The 19,249-nt window shown below is 39.1% G+C and overlaps 1 protein-coding gene across 8 annotated transcripts in view; it reads right to left on the minus strand.

The window, feature by feature from the left end:
- Window positions 1-19,249, minus strand: part of CHL1 (cell adhesion molecule L1 like) — a 217,245-nt gene that overhangs the window by 140,673 nt on the left and 57,323 nt on the right. Inside the window, exon 3 of one of the 8 annotated variants that reach the window (XM_029050959.2) lies at window positions 4,927-4,980. The exons of the other annotated variants lie outside the window; for them this stretch is intronic. The gene's annotated coding sequence lies outside the window, so the exon portion shown is untranslated. The remainder of the gene's footprint in view (window positions 1-4,926; window positions 4,981-19,249) is intronic. 8 annotated transcript variants of the gene reach the window in all.

A 19,249-nucleotide genomic window follows, 5' to 3' on the forward strand; every position in this document is an offset into this window, starting at 1 on the left:
AGTGAAAAGAATGGGCTATTTAGAAGCAAATAAAAACTGGGTCAGGCACTGCAGAGAGCAAATGCAATAGCAGAACAAAAGGTGACCTTTACATGTGCACTGGAGAAAGGGATTATCAGGTTTACATCTTTGAACTTGAAGGACAGCTCTATATTATATATGGAAAAATAACTCTAGCACATGTCCTAACAATCAATAGTATTTGAGTGCTTACTATGTGCAGAACACTGTACTAAGTGCTTGGGAGAATACAACAGAATTGTATTCGCTGACTAACCTCTCATATCCATCCCCCGCTCCCTTATTGCCTCCCTTCAGACTACTTGTTTTGTTTTGACTTGTTTTGTTCTGTTTCGCTTTGCTGTCTCCCCCATTTCGACTGTGAGCCTGTTAATGGGCTGGGATTGTCTCAATCTGTTGCCAAATTGTACATTCCAAGCGCTTATTACAGTGCTCTGCACATAGTAAGCGCTCAATAAATAGTATTGAATGAATGAATTGCTGATGCACTCGGGTCTTCAGCCATTCTGCGTTTTGATACTCATTTCACCTCCTCCTTATTTATGTGCATGTACTAATATTCTGTTGCTTTTCCTTCCTGTAATTTATTTTAATTTCTGTTTTCCCCACTACATTATAAGCTGCTTGTGGGCAAGGATTCTGTCTACCAACTTAATTGTTCTCTCACTAGTGCTTAGTATAGTGATCTGCACAGAGTAAGAACTGAATGAATAATCTTGATTGATGCATTAGTGGGATTCAGTTTCAGTGACACAGCGGGTGTTGATCAGCTACATTCAGAAATGTATTGCCCAATCCAAATGGGGAAGGGGCTAGAAAAAGTGTCCAATAATCGACCTCCCCAGGAAGCTCATGCCTTTATTTAATAAACAAAGTGCACTAGCCTATTTATTAACTCTAGAGTCCCAATCATTTAAGGCCTTTTTTGAAAGTCATGGTGAGTTACTGAATACAATTTTAGTTTTAGTTTCTTATTAGGGTCATTGGTGAAACCATAAAATCAAATAGGGAAACAGGTTAATTTTGTGAAACCATAAAATCAAATAGGGAAACAGGTTAATTTTGTGCCTCTCAAAAAACCCCATGACAGGTGTCACCATATGTTACGACAAGTTGTCTAGGCCACGGGTCATTTCTTCCAATGGAACTAATGAACGGTTTGTGGTATTGTGACATTGAAAGATCCCCAGGGATCTCATACAAGATATCATGACAGGTGTGAAATTAACTCCCGTCATCACAGTATTTGCCAAATACTACAGCTCCAAGATATGTGTTAGCACTTCATGTTTCAAGGATTGATTGGGGTCTTAAAATATTCAGGAACTGATCTCAGGACGATCCATCACCAGCCATAATGATAAGTAGCTCAAGCGATGTACTCTAAAGAGAGTCACATAAGTGTGCAGTATTTGTTTGCATGCAAATGAAAGAAAAGTTAGTCTGTTTTGGATATTCTCATGATTCAGATTTGCTTCTTGGCCTGACTTCAAGAATGTCAATACGGCAACAAATAAAGCGTTCAGTGTTGTATTAGAAAATGTGTTTCACTTCTTCTGAGCAATAGAACAAGAAGTCATGAAATTTAGAAAGCAACCACAGCTCCCCCCAAAATCATGAATATTTTTAATTGAGATTTTAATCATAAAAAACCTATTTTCTGAAAAGCCGGATTTAAAAAGAAAGGAGTAAAACTCCATTTTAGATTAAAATAACGGCAAAGCCCCAAGTCTGATGCTTTTTCTCCATTAATTTAAAGAGAGTGAGAGAGAGAAAGGGAGAGGAATGAGTTCAGAGAGGGGAGAGAAAGAATAGGAATGCATCTTTTGGACATACAGCACACATAAAAGACATATTTCACTTAATACTAATATGAAAATAAAAATAATTATTATACAGAGTCAAAATTCATGCATGAAAACTATTTTGGCAAGATTTTCTAATCTAACAGTACTTAGCATTTCCTAGTATATCTTTAGACTAATTAATTAATCCTCATTGCATTATCTGTTTTGTAGTTTTATTTACAAACTGGACTGTCCTTGTAAAAATGAGATTGGTAGGGCCAAATTTATAACTCCTTGAGGTCAGGGATTGTGTTCATTAATGCTATGATACTCTCCCAAGTGCTTAATAGAGTAGTCTTCACACAGTAAGCACTTAATAAATGCCACTGATTGATTGATGGATGGATTGATTTATAGGCTTGTGTTATTTCCTCGACCTTGAATGTGGCTTCAGGGTCTTAGCGTAGGCCTGGCCATGCAGTCTCTACAGGACTTGTGGTTTGGACATTTGGGCATTTTTCTAAAAAAAAGATCAGTCCATGTCTTTCCAGTCCTCAAGAACCTCAATGGCTGCTCATCAAACAGAAATTCCTTGCCATCTCAATCAACTCACCCCTTTCCTACCTTACCTCACTGATTTTCTACTACAATTCAGCTCACACGCTTCACTCTTCTAACACTGGCCGATTGACTGACTGGGCATGTTAAGGCATTGCTACTGAGAACCAATGTAAATGTGGTTATTCTGTGGTTTCTAAGTACAAGAGTTGTATCACCTTGACTTTGAAGCAGTGTTAGCATTATGCTGCCAGGTTTAGGGAACTCATTTCATTTCTGAACCAGAGTTTTGTTGAGGCAGGAGGTAGAGGGAGCTTCTTCTGTTCTCTACAGCCTAAGAAAAGACAATGAAGTCCTAACCCGAGCTGGAAGGGGAAAATAAAATCAGAACGACCTCATTTCTTTTTTTTTTATTTTAGCCATTTGGTTTAGGCTGTTTTAACAGAACAGGAAATAGTCCTGACTTCTTAATATAAATGCAATTGAGCTGAAAGATAATTCTGAACTCAAAGAATAGCCATTTTACTTTCTGATTTACAATGAAATGGAGTTTCAATTCAGAAGAGTAGTAATGGATAGATTTTATATTACATATTCTTCTGAACGTATAAACAAGACGGGCAAATGGGAACTAGTGATTGCTTAAATATCCCCTGTTCTGTGGCTACGACATCGCACAAACTATCTGCTACCTTAACCTGCAGTATTGAAATAAATATTTCACTACAGATGGCAATTGGTGTACTCTTTCCAGATGGCAATTCAATAGCTCATAATACATTCTCTTTAGCTTACACATGAAGAAGGCAGTGCTTAAAGGACAGGGTAGACCCTCATTCAAATGCCAGATCCCCTACAATCCCCAAGCTCTGTCAACCCTGTGTAAAAATGTAATCAGAAGAATAATGTTACTTCGCTCAACAGATCTAAACTGTAGGGAAAAAACACTAAAGAAGACCACAAATAAATTGTCCTACATCAATATCTTTGGGGACTAGTATTGACACCTTTTATAAATTTGTCTCTATTGGGGGGTATTGGGCCATATGATAACTTGAGTAACCTTTTTCTTTTCATATTAACTCACCCTAAAGCCCTATAAAGTCGATCAGCATCTTTCCTTCCATAAAATAAGGAAATAAATGGCTTCACATGGCCAAATCTGTATCAAGAAAGCCATGCTAAGAGCTGTGTTAATTCTCCAGATAAGGAAAACAAATATATAACTGGGGGGGGGGGAGGTGGGAGTGAATTTTTATCCATCAATTCTCTAAATGTAGTTTCGTCCTATTTATATATCATTAAAATAGTTTTCTCATTTCTGTCAACATTTGAAGATCACACTGTTAATTCTACTCTCGATGTGAACCATTTTGGCTATGAATAGGGCATCTGCTTCACCCTCAGGAACCTGGAATGGTAGAGAGTCTGATAATTTAATTCCACATAGTGACTCCTGCAACTTTTGCAGAAGAGAACCCAGGTAAATAATACCGTGAATTGTCTTGCATCTATTTTAATTTCTAATTGCATTTCTAATCGCCAAAAATTTTCCTCTAGGACCTGATATCCCCATGCTACAGGTAAGGAAAAAAAGAGAGATTATGTGAAAAACCCAGCATCATCCAAGTAGTTAGAATGAGAGCCCAGATATAAGGTATGAATTCTTCAGTTTCTACTCAGAAAATGAAATCAATTGTTATTATTGTAAAACCCAGGTTCTACTGACTGCACTGGCAAAATTACTCGACTCTGATGGGCCTTTAAGTTTGGATTATGATTATTAGCCCTAGGATTATAGTGATTTTCCATACAGCCTGCAGTGATTTCTGGTCTTCCTGGGTTACCAGGAAAGAGGCCTGGGATAAATGAAGTTATAGCTAGACATTTCCAAATAATCAGAACTGAGGCACCAAAAGGAATTTAATTTTAAAGCTCAGAAAAATCTCTCATCATCCCACTCTGCCATTTCATCACTTTCCTGTTCCTCGAGCACTTGTATATACATACCTCCCTCTACCATCCAACCAACTCCACCCAATTGCATTTATGTCCATATTTTTATATTCTCTCGATTCCCCCATGCGTAATGTATTTTAAAGTGTGTGTCCACTGCTAGATTTCTAGCTCCTGGTGGGTAAAAATAATTTTGACTAGCTACTTTACTCTCCTGGGTGTTTAGTAAACTGTTCTGCACAGAGTACCTGGACAAAAAAATACCGCTGAATGATTAAGAGGATAAAGCTACAGCAAATAAAAATTACAACATGGCCCTAGATATCCAAGTTCCTATAAATCCACATACTCATATCTTCACAAGAAAAGTTTATGAAATAGGCTGCATTCTAAAGACACACGGTAGGATAATTCTCAAGATCAGTCAAGTTCCTCAGTAATGTAGGTATAGAATACAACTATGGAGACAGACCAGGGGAATCTTCTTTCCTGAATTAATAAGCTCCACCCAGTTGACTGGCTCTCATTCCCAGATGATACTGGGAAATCTAAGCTTTTGCCTTCAGGGAAATATCATCTCTAAGTACATTTTCCTACTTCCTACCTTAAGCCTCTTGACCTCCACTCCACTTCCAATAAAGGCCTTAATAACCTGGCCCTGCAACAAAAACAATCATCACAGAATTAAAAATTTGCTCCTGACAGAATTGGTCACAAAAGTAAATGGATCTATATATGAAAGAACTAGTAAGTAATAACAATAGGTATGTGCTGCTTTCTTCTGGAAAAGGGATGAGAGGTTTGGTTTTTATTCCTCAGAAACATGCTGATGAAACTAATTGCATAACAGAGACATTCCTGTGATAAAGATTAATGAAACTCAAGTACACCTAGAACTAGTACAGGTGAGGTAATTACATCTGGGAAGAGACAGCTAAACCACAGAGTACGGAGCCAGATTTTCCCATTGCATAAATTACTTTCTAGGATAGAGTCTGTCTGCATTAACTCCATCACAGACCACAATGATGTTATGCTGTTGAATACACTGAGCCTTCAGTGTCCTCCATGGAACCCTAGTGGCCTGAAAGAAGTAATACAGCTCTGAAAGGAGCAGATTTACTTTGAGAGAAAAACCCACACCTGAGGATTCACTTTCCTATACCCAAGACATAACACTCTGACTTTGATGTAAAATTTAGGTTATTTTTGTTAGCGTGGTGAAGCAGAGGCTTAGAGAAGCAGCGTGACTCACTGGAAAGAGAACGGGCTTGGGAGTCAGAGGTCATGGATTCGAACCCCAGCTCTGCCACTTGTCAGCTGTGTGACTGTGGGCAAGTCACTTAACTTCTCTGTGCCTCAGTTACCTCATCTGTAAAATGGGGATTAAGACTGTGAGCCTCTTAACCCCGTGCTTAGAACAGTGCTCTGCACATAGTAAGCACTTAACAAATACCAACATTATTATTAAATGACATATTATAGTCAATGTCTGTAGGTGTGACATTAAAACGATAGTATATATATATATATATATATATATATATATATATATATATATATATATATGTATCAGTAGAGAAGCAGCATTGCTTAGTGGAAAGAACACGGGCTTGGGAGTCAGAGTTCGTGGGTTCTAAGCCCAGCTCTGCCACTTGTCAGCTGTGTGACTGTGGGCAAGTCACTTAACATCTCTGGGCCTCAGTTCTCTCATCTGTAAAATGGGGATTTAGACTGTGAGCCCTACGTGGGACAACCTGATAACCCTGTATCTACCCCAGCACTTAGAGTGGTGCTTGACACATAGTAAGTGCTTAACAAATATCACTATTATTATTATTATTTGGTATTTCAGAAAAGAGGTGATTATTCTGTTGATAAAAGTCAGACAACCTGGTGAAAATCGCACTATGAGGAAGAATCACATTTCACAATAATGCTTTTCATGCCATCTCTTACTTAGTGAAACACAAAAATTTATCCAGCTCATTTGCAATTTTCTCAAAAACAACAATTAAAGTTGCTTTGATTTTCCCCTTCTCTGAAGCTCTTCCAAGTGTCAGAGTACTATTTCCCAAATTTCCTACTTGCTTGATTTTAGAATGAATATATTTGCTGTTTCCCCAGACACCACTGACTGTCCATTTAGTTTACAGTCCAGTTTGGGTTTTTTTTTTCCTAAATAGATAATAGAGTCTCTCCAATTCACAACCCTCAACCTCATCAGCTCTCCAGTTCATCAGTGTTGGTATTTTTGTTGTTGTTTTTGTTTTTCACTGACTTTCCTCTGCCTTTTCATTGAATTGGGTATTGTGAACACAAGGGTACTTCTGTTGTCTGGAACAGCCTTTCCTAATTTCTCCACAACTTGAACTTTTCACCTTCCCCACAATTGATTTTCTTGTTTTACCACTTAATTTCTGTCTAAATTCAAGTTAGGGTCTCTATAGGGAAGCAGTTTGGCTTAGTGGATAGAGCACCAGCTTGGGTCAGAAGGGCCTGGGTTCTAATCTAGCTCTGCCACATGCCTGCTGTGTGACTTCAGGCAAGTCACTTAATGTTTCTGGACTTCAGTTACCTCATCTGTAAAATAGGGACTAAGAGTGTGAGACCCATGTGGGAAGGGACTGTGTCCATCCTGATTAACTTGTATCTACCCTAGTGTTAGAACAGTGCTTGGCCCATAATAAGCACTTAACAAGTAACACAATTATTATTATCATTATTAATGTTTGAATATGCCAAGGTGTAGAAACACTTGACATCTAATGCCTAGAAAGAGTTAGAAGAGGAATCCACCAGACCCAAGTCTATGTGAGAATATCTTAAATTGTATCAGATGTCATAGCCTTTTAGGAGATAAATTATTATATTTATCTCCACTTCCATCAACTATAATAATAATAATAATGTTGGTATTTGTTAAGCACTTACTATGTGCCGAGCACTGTTCTAAGCGCTGGGGTAGATACAGGGTAATCAGGTTGTCCCACGTGAGGCTCACAGTCTTAATCCCCATTTTACAGATGAGGAACTGAGGCACAGAGAAGTTGTGACTTGCCCGCAGTCACACAGCTGACAGGTGGCAGAGCCGGGCCCCGAACCCATGACTGTAGAAATGGTGGCATACAGGGATTATTATCATTTTTATTTGTAGGGTAGTACTCTAATCTCAGCTCCACCACTTGTCTGCTGTGTGACCTTGGACAAGTCACTTCACTTCTATGTGCCTCGGTTACCTCATCTGTTAAATGGGGATTGAGACTATGAGCCCATGGGGAACAAGGACTGTGTCCAACCTGATTTGCTTGTATCCACTCCAGCGCTTCTTACACTGCCTGGAGCATAGTAATTCTTAACAAATACCATAATTATTATTATTATTGTTACTCAACAACAAAAAAACATGCACACCATTATGGAATTATTGATTTTCTACTATCTTAATTTTTATGAGATCCCAGTAATTGCTCTTAAAAATGTATTGCATTTATTCATTCTAAAATTTAGTTGAATTATTTAAAATTACTGTAATGCCAAACTAAAATGAGAGTTCTGCTTCAGTTCAGAACCAAATGGTAATTTCTAATGAACAGTTTTCTGGTGTCCATTATTCATGCAAGACCACTTTGTAATCATCCTCCTAGAGTCATTAAATTGCCAACAACAAAAAAGAAACAGTCATCTACTGAAATGACTTTGGGTTGATTGTCAGAACGAAATGTACCAGAACATAACTAGCTCAGTACCGGGTAGATAAATCACATATTAAAAATGGGAGTTTTCTTCATTATTAAAGGGCATTGACTCAAAATTGAGCTTTCCTGAATATTCTATATCCCTGAACTACTGTAGTATACTTCCAGAGTCTCTTTTATATGGTAATAGAAGAGAAAGGTCAGATTTTTTAAAGATCAGAACCTAGTCTCTGATTTGATCATGGTTCGTGCTTATATGTGCAAGCTTCAAGAAGAGAAAGGCTTTGACAAAAAAAAATACACCACTTCTGGAAAATAGTTAAAATTGAAATACAAGAAAAATTCAAGTCAATTTAATTGCATTATTTCCTGTAACTATTAATAAGAAAATTTCACAAGATGGAGGGAACAAGAGGGTTCAATGAAATTTTAAGACATTTTCAAGATATTTTCAAGACATTTTCAAGAAATCAGCCATTAAAAACTGAGGGAATCTTACATTGAATATGGAATGTTCAAAGCATGTAGGTCATGACTGCATGGGTTAAAACTAACAGCAACTTAAAAATAGAACCATGAAATCTGCACAAACATTATTTGACTTGTTAGCCATCTAAACATTGGAGGGTTGGTTAGTCTCTATTTTATTATAATTCTGCATCAAAGGTCTGAAAAATGGTAAATTGGAATGGTAAAGTGAGTTTAATATGAGATTCTGCTTTCATGCATACCCCCTAATTGGCCCAAATAACTGGTCATGGGGACTGGTGCCCAAATGCCCTTTCCTTTACCCTCCCACTACCCTGCCAGGACATCCAAGGCAGATTTAGGGTGAGAGGAGAAGATCTTTTGGTTGAAAACACCATAAATGGTCTGTTTTCAGAAAGACCTGCTGTTTTCAGAATTGTGATTGGTGGTAATGAGGCTCTAGAACATTTCCTTTCAATCAATCAATCAATCAATCAATTGTACTTATTAAGCACATACTATGTTCAGAGCACTGTACTAAGCATTCGGGAGAAGCAGCGTGGCTCAGTGGAAAGAGCCCGGGCTTGGGAGTCAGAGGTCATGGGTTCGAATCCCAACCTCGTGACTTGTCAGCTTAAGTGGGCAAGTCACTTAACTTCTCTGTGCCTCAGTTACCTCATCTGTAAAATGGGGGTTAAGACTGTGAGCCTCATGTGGGACAACCTGATTACCCTGTATCTACCCCAGCGCTAGAACAGTGCTCTGCACATAGTAAGCACTTAACAAATACCAACATTTGGAGAAGCAGCGTGGCTCAGTGGAAGGAGACCGGGCTTGGGAGTCAGAGGTCATGGGTTCGAATTCCAGCTCTGCCACTCGTCAGCTATGTGACTTTGGGCAAGTCACTTAATTTCTCTTTGCCTCAGTTCCCTCATCTGTAAAATGGAGATTAAGACTGTGAGCCTCATGTGGGACAACCTGATTACCCTGTATCTACCCCAGCGCTTAGAACAGTGCTCTGCACATAGTAAGCGCTTAACAAATACCAACATTATTATTTGGGAGAGTTCAGTATAAGAGACGCATTCTCTGCTCATAATAAGCTTACAGTTTAGAGGGAGAGACAGACATTTATATGAATAGCCTTTCCTTGCACAGCACAGGTACACCAATTCAAGTTGGCAGTTAACCCCATTTTATGTGTAAGCTTAGAGCCAACAACTGATTTCTCACACCAAAAATTATTTTCTTTCAACCCAGACTGTGAAAGCCAACCTAATTATGGTGTATCTACCTCAGTGCTTAGTACAGTGCTTGGCACATAGTAGGCATTTAATGAATACCACTTAAACACAGATAGTACAGAATCTAATGTTTTGAGTATATCAAACAGAAAAACCAACAACACAGATTTGCTAAGTCCCAGAATCCCTCAATGACAGATGAAACTTAAATAATGACATGTGGAGGGGGAGGTCAGGGAACTGTTACTTTGGAATCTGTGGTCATTTATTCATTTAATTGTATTTATTGAGCATTTACTGTGTGCAGAGCTCTGTACTAATTGCTTGAGAGAGTCCAATATAATGATCAATAAACACATTTCACTGGGAGAGGGTCGGGGGGGACACCCCGGGTAGACCCTCCGCTAAAGCGCACCCTCTCACACATCAACTCTCTGTCACTCCCACAGACCACTTGCAGTTAATCCGGCTTTTAACAAGCACCTCCTTTGGACCTAGAGATGCCCTGAACTCTACCCTCTGCTCCCTCCAGCCCCCACCAGATCTGATTGGAATCATCTGAAGCCCCATTATCTCCCTGACAGCTGTACGTCCATGTTGGAGAATTCCACGGTTCTATTGGGCAGAGAGGCAATCTGCCCAATTACCATGGGGCAATCCATCTCAAGAGACTTCACTTCACCCAGGCTAACTGTTCAGTGCCTTAAATCAAAGGCTGAAGATTGAATTGTACTTTTGAAGCACTTAGTACAGTGTTCTGCACACAGTAAGTGCTCAATAAATATGAATGAATGAATGAATGAATGAATGAATGAATGATAGGTTCACCAACAAATAAGCACAGAGTAAAAAGAAAAAATGTCTGAACTAAATTGTAAATTTCCTCATTGCAATGCACTCGGTGTTTTGTGCAACAGCCTATCAAAATGACAGTAAGTCGCTATCAGTCAACGCTATGGAATTGCCTTTGGTTCCAAGAACCGCCCCCCTTAGGTGACAAAAGTTGGCAGTGATTTCTCATTGGTGTCAAAATGCTCTAAATCAGGTACTTTTCCAGAGGAAAAGGTTCACACTGTTATTTCTCCTTATTCTCAAACTCAAATTTTTTGCCTCAATGGGCAGCCCTCATTTTATTAAACAGAGTTATCAATTGCACCATTATATCATTGGTGTTTATTGAGCATTTACTATGTGCAGAGCACTGTACTAAATACTTCCAGAGAAACAGCATGGCTCAGTGGCAAAAGCCCGGGCTTGGGAGTCAGAGGTCGTGGGTTCGAATCCTGGCTCTGCCACTTGTCAGCTGTGTGACTGTGGGCAAGTCACTTCACTTCTCTGTGCCTCAGTTACCTCATCTGCAAAATGGGGGATGAAGACTGTGAGCCCTACGTGGGACAACCTGATTACCATGTATCTCCCCCAGCGCTTAGAACAGTGCTCCTCACATAGTAAGTGCTCAACAAATATCAACATTATTATTTGGCAAGTACAATACAACAGAATTAGCAGATATTTTCTCTGCCCATAACAAGTTTATGGTCTACAGGGGGAGGCAGGCAACATGAATAAATAATTTATAATACGCAATTTAAAGATATGTACATAGGTGCTGGGGGTTAGGGGGATGAATATCAAATATCCAAAGTTTACAGATCCATCTGCATTAATGGTGCAAAACAGAGAGAGAGTTGGGAAAAAGAGGGCTTAAACGGGGAAGGCCTCTTGGAGAAGATGTGACCTCAAATCAATTCAGTTCAAGTCTGTATTCAAAAATGTCTCTTGTAAAAGAGATAATACCGATATCAAAAGCCATGAAACTAATAATGAGCAATTGCCATTTACAGAAATAACTCTGAAAATAAATAAGGAAATCACTGTTAAGATGCCCATATGGCAATAAGCTTAATGCACCTTTGGTAAAGTACATAAAATTCCATTCAACTAACCAAATAAAGCATTCAAAAAGATTATGTAGAGGAAGGTGGACTACAAAATTCAACTCAATTTCCTAGAGGTTATATTGCAGTCTTTTTGTACAGCAATTCCTGATTGCAAATATATATCACATATAATAAAAGGAAAGGAAAGAATGTAAGGTCTCACTTGAGTCTCTCTCAAACCCCAAAATATCCCAATACCATTGTTAGAATACATCACGTTAGTGCTGAAAAAGTGCATAAACTTTGGGGGTAAACTTCTAATGCATTTTATATAGTATTGCTTTTGAAGGATTGTGCTTTATAGTATAGTTATTTATAGTTGAAAATTCAGGTCAACCCTGACCATGTATAACTTTTCTCTTCCAGCATTTTAAATCAGAATAGGAATCACTGGCAACTAACAAAACCCAGAAAAAATAAAAATACAAATCATTTTTAAATTCCAATGATTAGATTCCAATGAGCTTTTTGATGTTTTTTTTTCTTTTTTGTAATCATTGCACAAAGAGCCAGTTTGAGAAGCTGTATGATCTCTTCCAGTAAATCACTGCATCAGTGCACAAAATGGTTCCCTAGTTAGGGCAGCTTCTGAAAATGCCTAACATAAAACCAGAGAATAGAGATGCCTAAAAATGAATCACTTTAACTACAACTTTGATGCCTGTTTGATGTATTATAAAAATGCCACATTGTTTTATACCTTTAGAGGATTAAAGCCGTTGCTCTTATGATCCACCAGTGGTTGATATAAATAAATACAAGGGATGCTTCACGGGGTTACCATGCAACAGGATGTTCTATTATTTGCCACAGATTTTATGGGCTAAAGAGGATGAGCCTGGAAATTAGAGGACCTGAGTTCTAACTCGGCTCTGCCACTTGCCTGCTTTGCGACTTTAGGCAAGTCACTTAACTTCTCTGTGACCTAGTTTCCTCATCTGTAAAATGAGTAATAAAAACCTGTTCTCTCTCCTTCCCACTGAGAGCCCCATTTGGGACAGGGACTATGTCTGACCTGATTATCTGGCACCTAACTAAACATCATGCTGCTCAGTGTGGCCTACTGGATAGAGCATGGGCCTGAGAGTCAGAAGGACCTGGGTTCTATTTTCGACTCTGCCACATGTCTGTTGTGTGACCTTGGGCAAATCACTTAACTTCTCTGTGCCTCAGTAGCCTTATCTGCAAAATGGGGATTAAAAGTGTGAGCCCCATGTGGGACAGGGACTGTGTCTAACCTGATTAGCTTGCACCTACTCCAGCGCTTAGAACAGTGCTTGGCACATAGTAAGCGCTTAGCAAGTACTACAATCATTATTATTCTTATTAGACATGATCCCTACCCTCAAGGAACTTACAGTCTAGCAGTGGGCACAAATACTAAAGTAAATTACAGACATAATAGAGTATATTCTGTGTGTACGTTACTGTTCCATGGGGTGGTAAGTACTTTAGTTCTTAGGTAGCATAAAAGTGCTGATGTGCAGATTTAGAAATTAGTCAGAGAAGTCCCCCTGGAGGAGATGTGATTTCAAAAGGGCATGTATAGATTAAAGGTGTTATGAACAAGGATGTAGATGATTTGGGTGGGCTCTCAACACCTTTGTCCCAGGAAACCCCCAGGGCTAAAGCAGAGGGCAGATGTTAACAAATACACAGAATCAATCTCACAGTAAGATAAATGTGCAGGAATGTTGTGATTGAATTGTTCTAAAATTTTTCTTCAAATGCAAAGCAATATTTAAATTTTAGAGATGAATGCTCTTCTAATATTATAACCTTTGTAACTTTTTCCTAAAAAATATTGTTTTGTTCTCCATCTTCACAACGGAGGAAAGTGTTTGCATTTCACTTGAGAACTACTCTGCTCTCATCTGATTTTGTATTACGGAGGGATACTTTTATTTTAAAGACTTACAGTTAGGAAAAAAAAAACATGAAGAAGCAATCTACTGCAAAATGACCATGCTTAAAAACCACTTACATAGGCATTTATAGTAAGTCATTTTCATCTAGAATTTTGCCTCATTACACACACTTTATGTGAGAGTTGAGTTCATTTTTTTTAAAGATGATCAAAAGAGGAACACTAAGCTTCCTAGATGTGGTGTAACTGCACAAATATAACAGCCTAGCCATCACATATTTAATGAAACAAGAAATACCTTGTTTAGTTATAGGATTACACTTAATACAAGTTGCCTTGTATTCTGTTCTGCCACTGAGAACACTTTCTGTCTCTTTGCAACACCCCTTTCCTTTGCCCCAAACTGAAGGTTTATTCTCCTAACCCCAGAAGCAAGATTATCTGGAGGCCAAGAATAGTGACCACAACACACTGGGGAATGGCCTAGCTCTCTTAGTTCATCATCCAATTTATTTTTAAAAAAATTTTCACTCCACTAATAGGCAATGTCCTAAGCAGACAAAATTAGTTTTTAGATGGTCAAAAACAAAACTGATTTTCAACCATCTGAAGGTTCCTAAGATGCTGATGCCTCATGGAAAATGCAAAAAAAGAAATAATTCTATTTAAAAAACATTTTGCCTTACATAATCATATCTCTTTCCCATTTCTCTTCCTCAAATTTTTTATTGCTAAGGACATTTATAGGCAAATATAGATTGTTACATTCAAGTATGAATTTTCCTCAATTATTATTCTTGGTCTTTCTTTTTAGACTAAGTATCAAATGTATATTCACTAACAGCATTACAAATCTAATAAATTCAATCATTTTTTCATGATGACCATGTGTCCTATTTGGAAAGATGCTTAAAATGGAGCACATTATTGATAGGTAATTTCACATTTTACAGAGAAGGAAACTGAGGCACACAGATTTGTCCAAAGTTACATACCACACATAAACCCACACTACCATGCCTATCTCTGCCCTCTTCTCTGCTGCTTCTGTCTCCTTCCTTTGCTTGAGATGTGACTTTGGACAAGTCTGTGGGCCTCAGTTTCCTCCTCTGTAAAATGGGGATTAAACGCTTGTTCTCCCTGCCTCTTAGACTGTGAGTTGCCTGTGGGACAGGGACTGTGTCCCAACTGATTGTCCTCTATCAGCCCTATATCAGCTAAGGCACAGTGCTTGACACTTAGTAAACACTTAGTAAGTACTATATTATTACTGAAGTGAGAATAGGAGGATAAGGTTTTTGCCCAATAATTCAATTGGTTAATTTAAGATGTTGGTCACAGGAGTAGAGTTTGTCTGGGAAGACTACAGAATTGTGATGTTTCCTACCTAATTCATAAAAGTTTGCTGCTTTGAACCAGATCATAAGTTTTGGTCCCTTTAATTTTATCCATTTCTGCTGTGAAGTATTCATTTCCATTTTTATGAGAGAAACTCCATATGCTCTGTAGTATTTAAAACATAACAATGTACTTTTATCTTATGCTCCTTTCTATTCTCTCCCTCCTCCTTCCCTTTCCTCAACTCTCCCATCTTTCCCAGCAGTATCTCAAGAGGAGAGCTCCCGCATTCTCTCAAAATCCACTCCCTCCATCTGCACCTCCAACCCCCTCCCTTTGCAGCTTATCAGAGCACTTGCCCCCTCTCTTCTTTCCTCCCTGACAGCCATTTCTATCTGTTCACTCTTGAATTTTTCCCCACTGCTTTCAAAGATGCTCGTGTCTCCCCTGTCCTAAAAAAAATTAATTCATTCAGTCAGTTGTATTCAGTGCAGAGCACTGTACTAAGCACTTGGGAGAGTACATTACAACTATAAACAGTCACATTCTCTGCCCACAACAAGCTTACTCTTTTCTTTGACCCCACGGCTCCCTCCAGCTGTAACCTCATCTCCCTCCTACTATTGCTTTCCAAACCTAAGAGCGAGTTGTCAACACCTGCTGTCTCCTCTCCTCCAGTTCTCTCCTCAAACCCCTCCAATCTGGCCTCCGAACTGCCCTCTCAAAGGTCACCAGTGATCTCCCTCTTGCCAAATTCAATGGCCTCTACTCCAACCTAATCCTCCTTGTCCTTTCAGCTGCCTTCAACATTGTAGACCACCCCCTTCTCCTGGGAACATCATCCAACTTTGGTCTCACTGACACTGTCCTCTCCTGGCTCTCCTCTTATCTCTCTGGCCACTCATCCTCAGTCTTTTTTGTGGGATCCTCCTCTACCTCCCACCCCCTTACTGTAGGAGTCCCTCAAGTGTTAGTTCTCATTCCCTTCTATTCTCTATCTAAACCCACTCCCTTGGAGAACTCATTCGCTCCCGTGGCTTCAACTACCATCTTTATATGGATGATTCCAAATCTACATCTCCAGCTCGGCTCTCTTTCTCTGCAGTCTCAAATTTCCTCCTGCCTTTAGGACATCTCTACATGGATGTCCTGCCAACACCTCAAACAGAACATATCCAAAACAGACCTCACTATCTTCCCATCCAAATCCTATCCTCCCCCTGACTTTCCCGTCTCTGCAGACAGCACCACTATCTGTTCAGTCTCACAAGTCCGTAACCTTCATGTTATCCTCGACTCATCTCTCTCATTCAACCCACATATTTGATCTGTCACCAAATCCTGTTGGTTCAACCTTCACATCACTAAAATCCACCCTTTCGTCTTTATGCAAACTGCTACCACATTAATCCAAGCACTTATCCTACACTGCCTTGATTACCACATCAGCCTCCTTGCTGACCTACCTGCTTCCTGTTTCTCCCCACCCCTGTCCATACTTCATTCTGCTGTCCAAATTGTTTTTCTACCAAAACTGTTCAGTCGATCTTTCCTGACTCCTCAAGAACCTCCAGTGGTTGCCCATTTATCTCTGCATCAAACAGACACTTCTTACCATCTGCTTTAAAATACCCAATCACCTTGCCCCCTGCTATTTTACTTCCCTGGTTTCCTACTAAAACCCAGCCTGCGCACTTCACTCTTTTAACTCCAAACTACTCACTGTACCTCGATCATCATCATCACCACCAAACTCTCACCCATTTTCTGCCTCTGGCCAGAAACACCCTCCCTCTTCATATCAGACAAGCACTCTTCTCACATTCAAGCCTTATTGAAGGCCCATCTCCTCCAAGAGGCCTTCCTCAAAGAAGCCCTCATTTCATCTTCTCCCACTCCTTTCTGGGTTACCTTTGTAATTGGATTTGCATCCTTTATTCACCACCTTCAGCCCCACAAGCACTTATGTACATATCTGTAATTTATTTATTTACATTAAAGTCTATCTTCACTTCTAGACTGTAAGCTCATTGTGGGCAGGGAACATGTCTACCAACTCTGTCATATTGTACTTTCCCAAGTACATAGAGCAGTGCTCTACACACAGTAACTGCTCAATCACTACAATCTATTGAATGATCCTTTCCGGGGCTCATTCAATTAATCAATTCTATTTATTGAGTTTTTATTGGTACAGGGCACTGTACTAAGCCCTTGGGAGAATACAACACACAGTAAAACAGACACATTCCCTGTCTACAGTGAACTTACACTCCCATGTGGCAAGTTGAGCATCCTTCTCCCAGATGTCATTTTTTTATTAGTGAGATCTGAAAATTTCATGAATAATAAAAGATGAAAAGTACCCAAGTGACTGAATATAATAGGGAAATAAAAGCAACATTTCTGTCCAAAAGAAAATACCAAACCACAGACTACTTTTTATATAATAGATTCCAGCTTTGTTTTTAAGTCAACCAAAATTTTCATAACATTTTGGAGTCAGTAGTTGTTTGTTTCAGTCCATAGAGATAAAGGGATTTTTGGTGTGTAATAGCGTTCGCTCGCCCAGTTCCCGTGTAGTTCAGGCCTCTACTTTTTTTCAAGTCTTGAGTGTTCCTTTCACCCAATGCTCCCCAAAGGGCTCCACTAATTCCCTAGCCATCTACTTCATTTTAATTTATTAAAATGCTTTTTTTGAAAACATTAACTTTGGCATCTTCTGCAAAGTGCTCTTCAGAATCCCTTTAAGGAGAGCTAATTTCTGATTTTCACCTGATCTAGGATCTGGGTTCTAATCCTGGCCCCCACTTGCCTACGTGACCTTGGACAAATCACTTAACTTCTTTGTGGCTCAATTTCCTCATCTGTAAAATGGGGGTTCAATAGTGCAGAATGGTATCTGTCAATCAGGCTATGAGGAGTTCATGATTCTTAAGCAAGCTCTGAAATGAGGAAAAGTTGTCAACTCCTTAAATCAGTGATGTGGCACCATGGATTAGATTTGCCTTTTGCAGATTCAGGTGAAGGGAAAATTCCTTTCAAAACAGTACCTCTAGCCCTATGTACACCCACATATGTCAATATTTAACAGCAAGGGAGTAAATAGCCAATGTAGAAAATTGTTTCAAAGAGATTCTCTGCCACTGCCTCTATCAAACATGTTCAATATCTCCCAATTACATCTCTGGAGTTTAATTAATCTTTCCACCCATAGGAAATCAGTTATTTTAGTTTCTTTGTTGGCTAAAAAAAATTAAAAAATACCACTTTAGGAGAATACTGAGCTATAGTTCATTATTGTTCAGTAGCAATAAACATGCCCCTTAATGTCTTGACAGCATGAATATGCTTTCCCAAGGGACTAACCTAACTCTATGTTATGATTAAGAAAACACCAGGTAGTGCTAATGAAGCAGTGGTATTTTCTGAGCACAACTGTGTGTGAGTTGTACTAAGTAGTTGAGAAAGTTCAGTACAGTAGGCAGATACAATCCTTGCCCTCAAGCCACTTAAAATCTAGTATCAGGCTCATTTGTAATGACAACAAATATTAGTAGTAGTAATAGCATGTACATTCTCTGTCCACAAACAGCTTACATTCTAAAGGGGAAGACTGACATTTATGGAGTAAATGAAAAAAATAATAAATGTATATTCATAAGTGCTGTAGATGGGTATAAATAAAAAAAAAAACATGGTATTTGTTAAGGGCTCACTATGTGTCAACCACTGTTCTAAACACTGGGGTAGAATCAATGCTAATCAGTTTGGACACAGTCCGTGTCCCACAGGGGGCTCCCAGTCTTAATCCCCATTTTACAGATGAGGTGACTGAGGCCAAGAGAAGGTAAGTGACTTGCCCAAGGTCACCCAGCAGATGAGTGGCAGAGCCGGAATTAGATGCCAGGTCCTTCTGATTCCCAGGCTTGTGCTCTATCCACTAGGCCATGCTGCTTCTCCAAGACTAAATAAGCATATACGTAATGAAAATAAATAAGTATATAAGTAATAATAAGTATATAAGTGTTAGAGACAGTAATGGATTTACATAACAGGATACCAGGAATGAATCAAGAAAGGGTTTTAAATATGAGGAAGGCTGCGGTCTGTCAGATCTGGAGAAGGAGGGAGTTCCAAGCCAGGGGATGGGATGAGTAAGGTGACCTGGCAATAGTGAAGTACAATTAGAAGGTTACCTTAGGAGGAACAAAAATAGAGGCTTGGGGAGTAGTGGATGAAGAGAACAGATAGGAAAGGTGGGGTAAGATTGAAGTCAATTGTGAGGAGATTTTGCTTGATATAGAGGAACACGGGAAGCCAATGGAACATTCTGAGAAGTGGAGAGAGGTGAGCCAAGGTCAAAATGCTG

This window comes from Ornithorhynchus anatinus, chromosome X1 (assembly GCF_004115215.2).
Source record: "Ornithorhynchus anatinus isolate Pmale09 chromosome X1, mOrnAna1.pri.v4, whole genome shotgun sequence".
Taxonomy (NCBI): Eukaryota; Metazoa; Chordata; class Mammalia; order Monotremata; family Ornithorhynchidae; genus Ornithorhynchus; species Ornithorhynchus anatinus.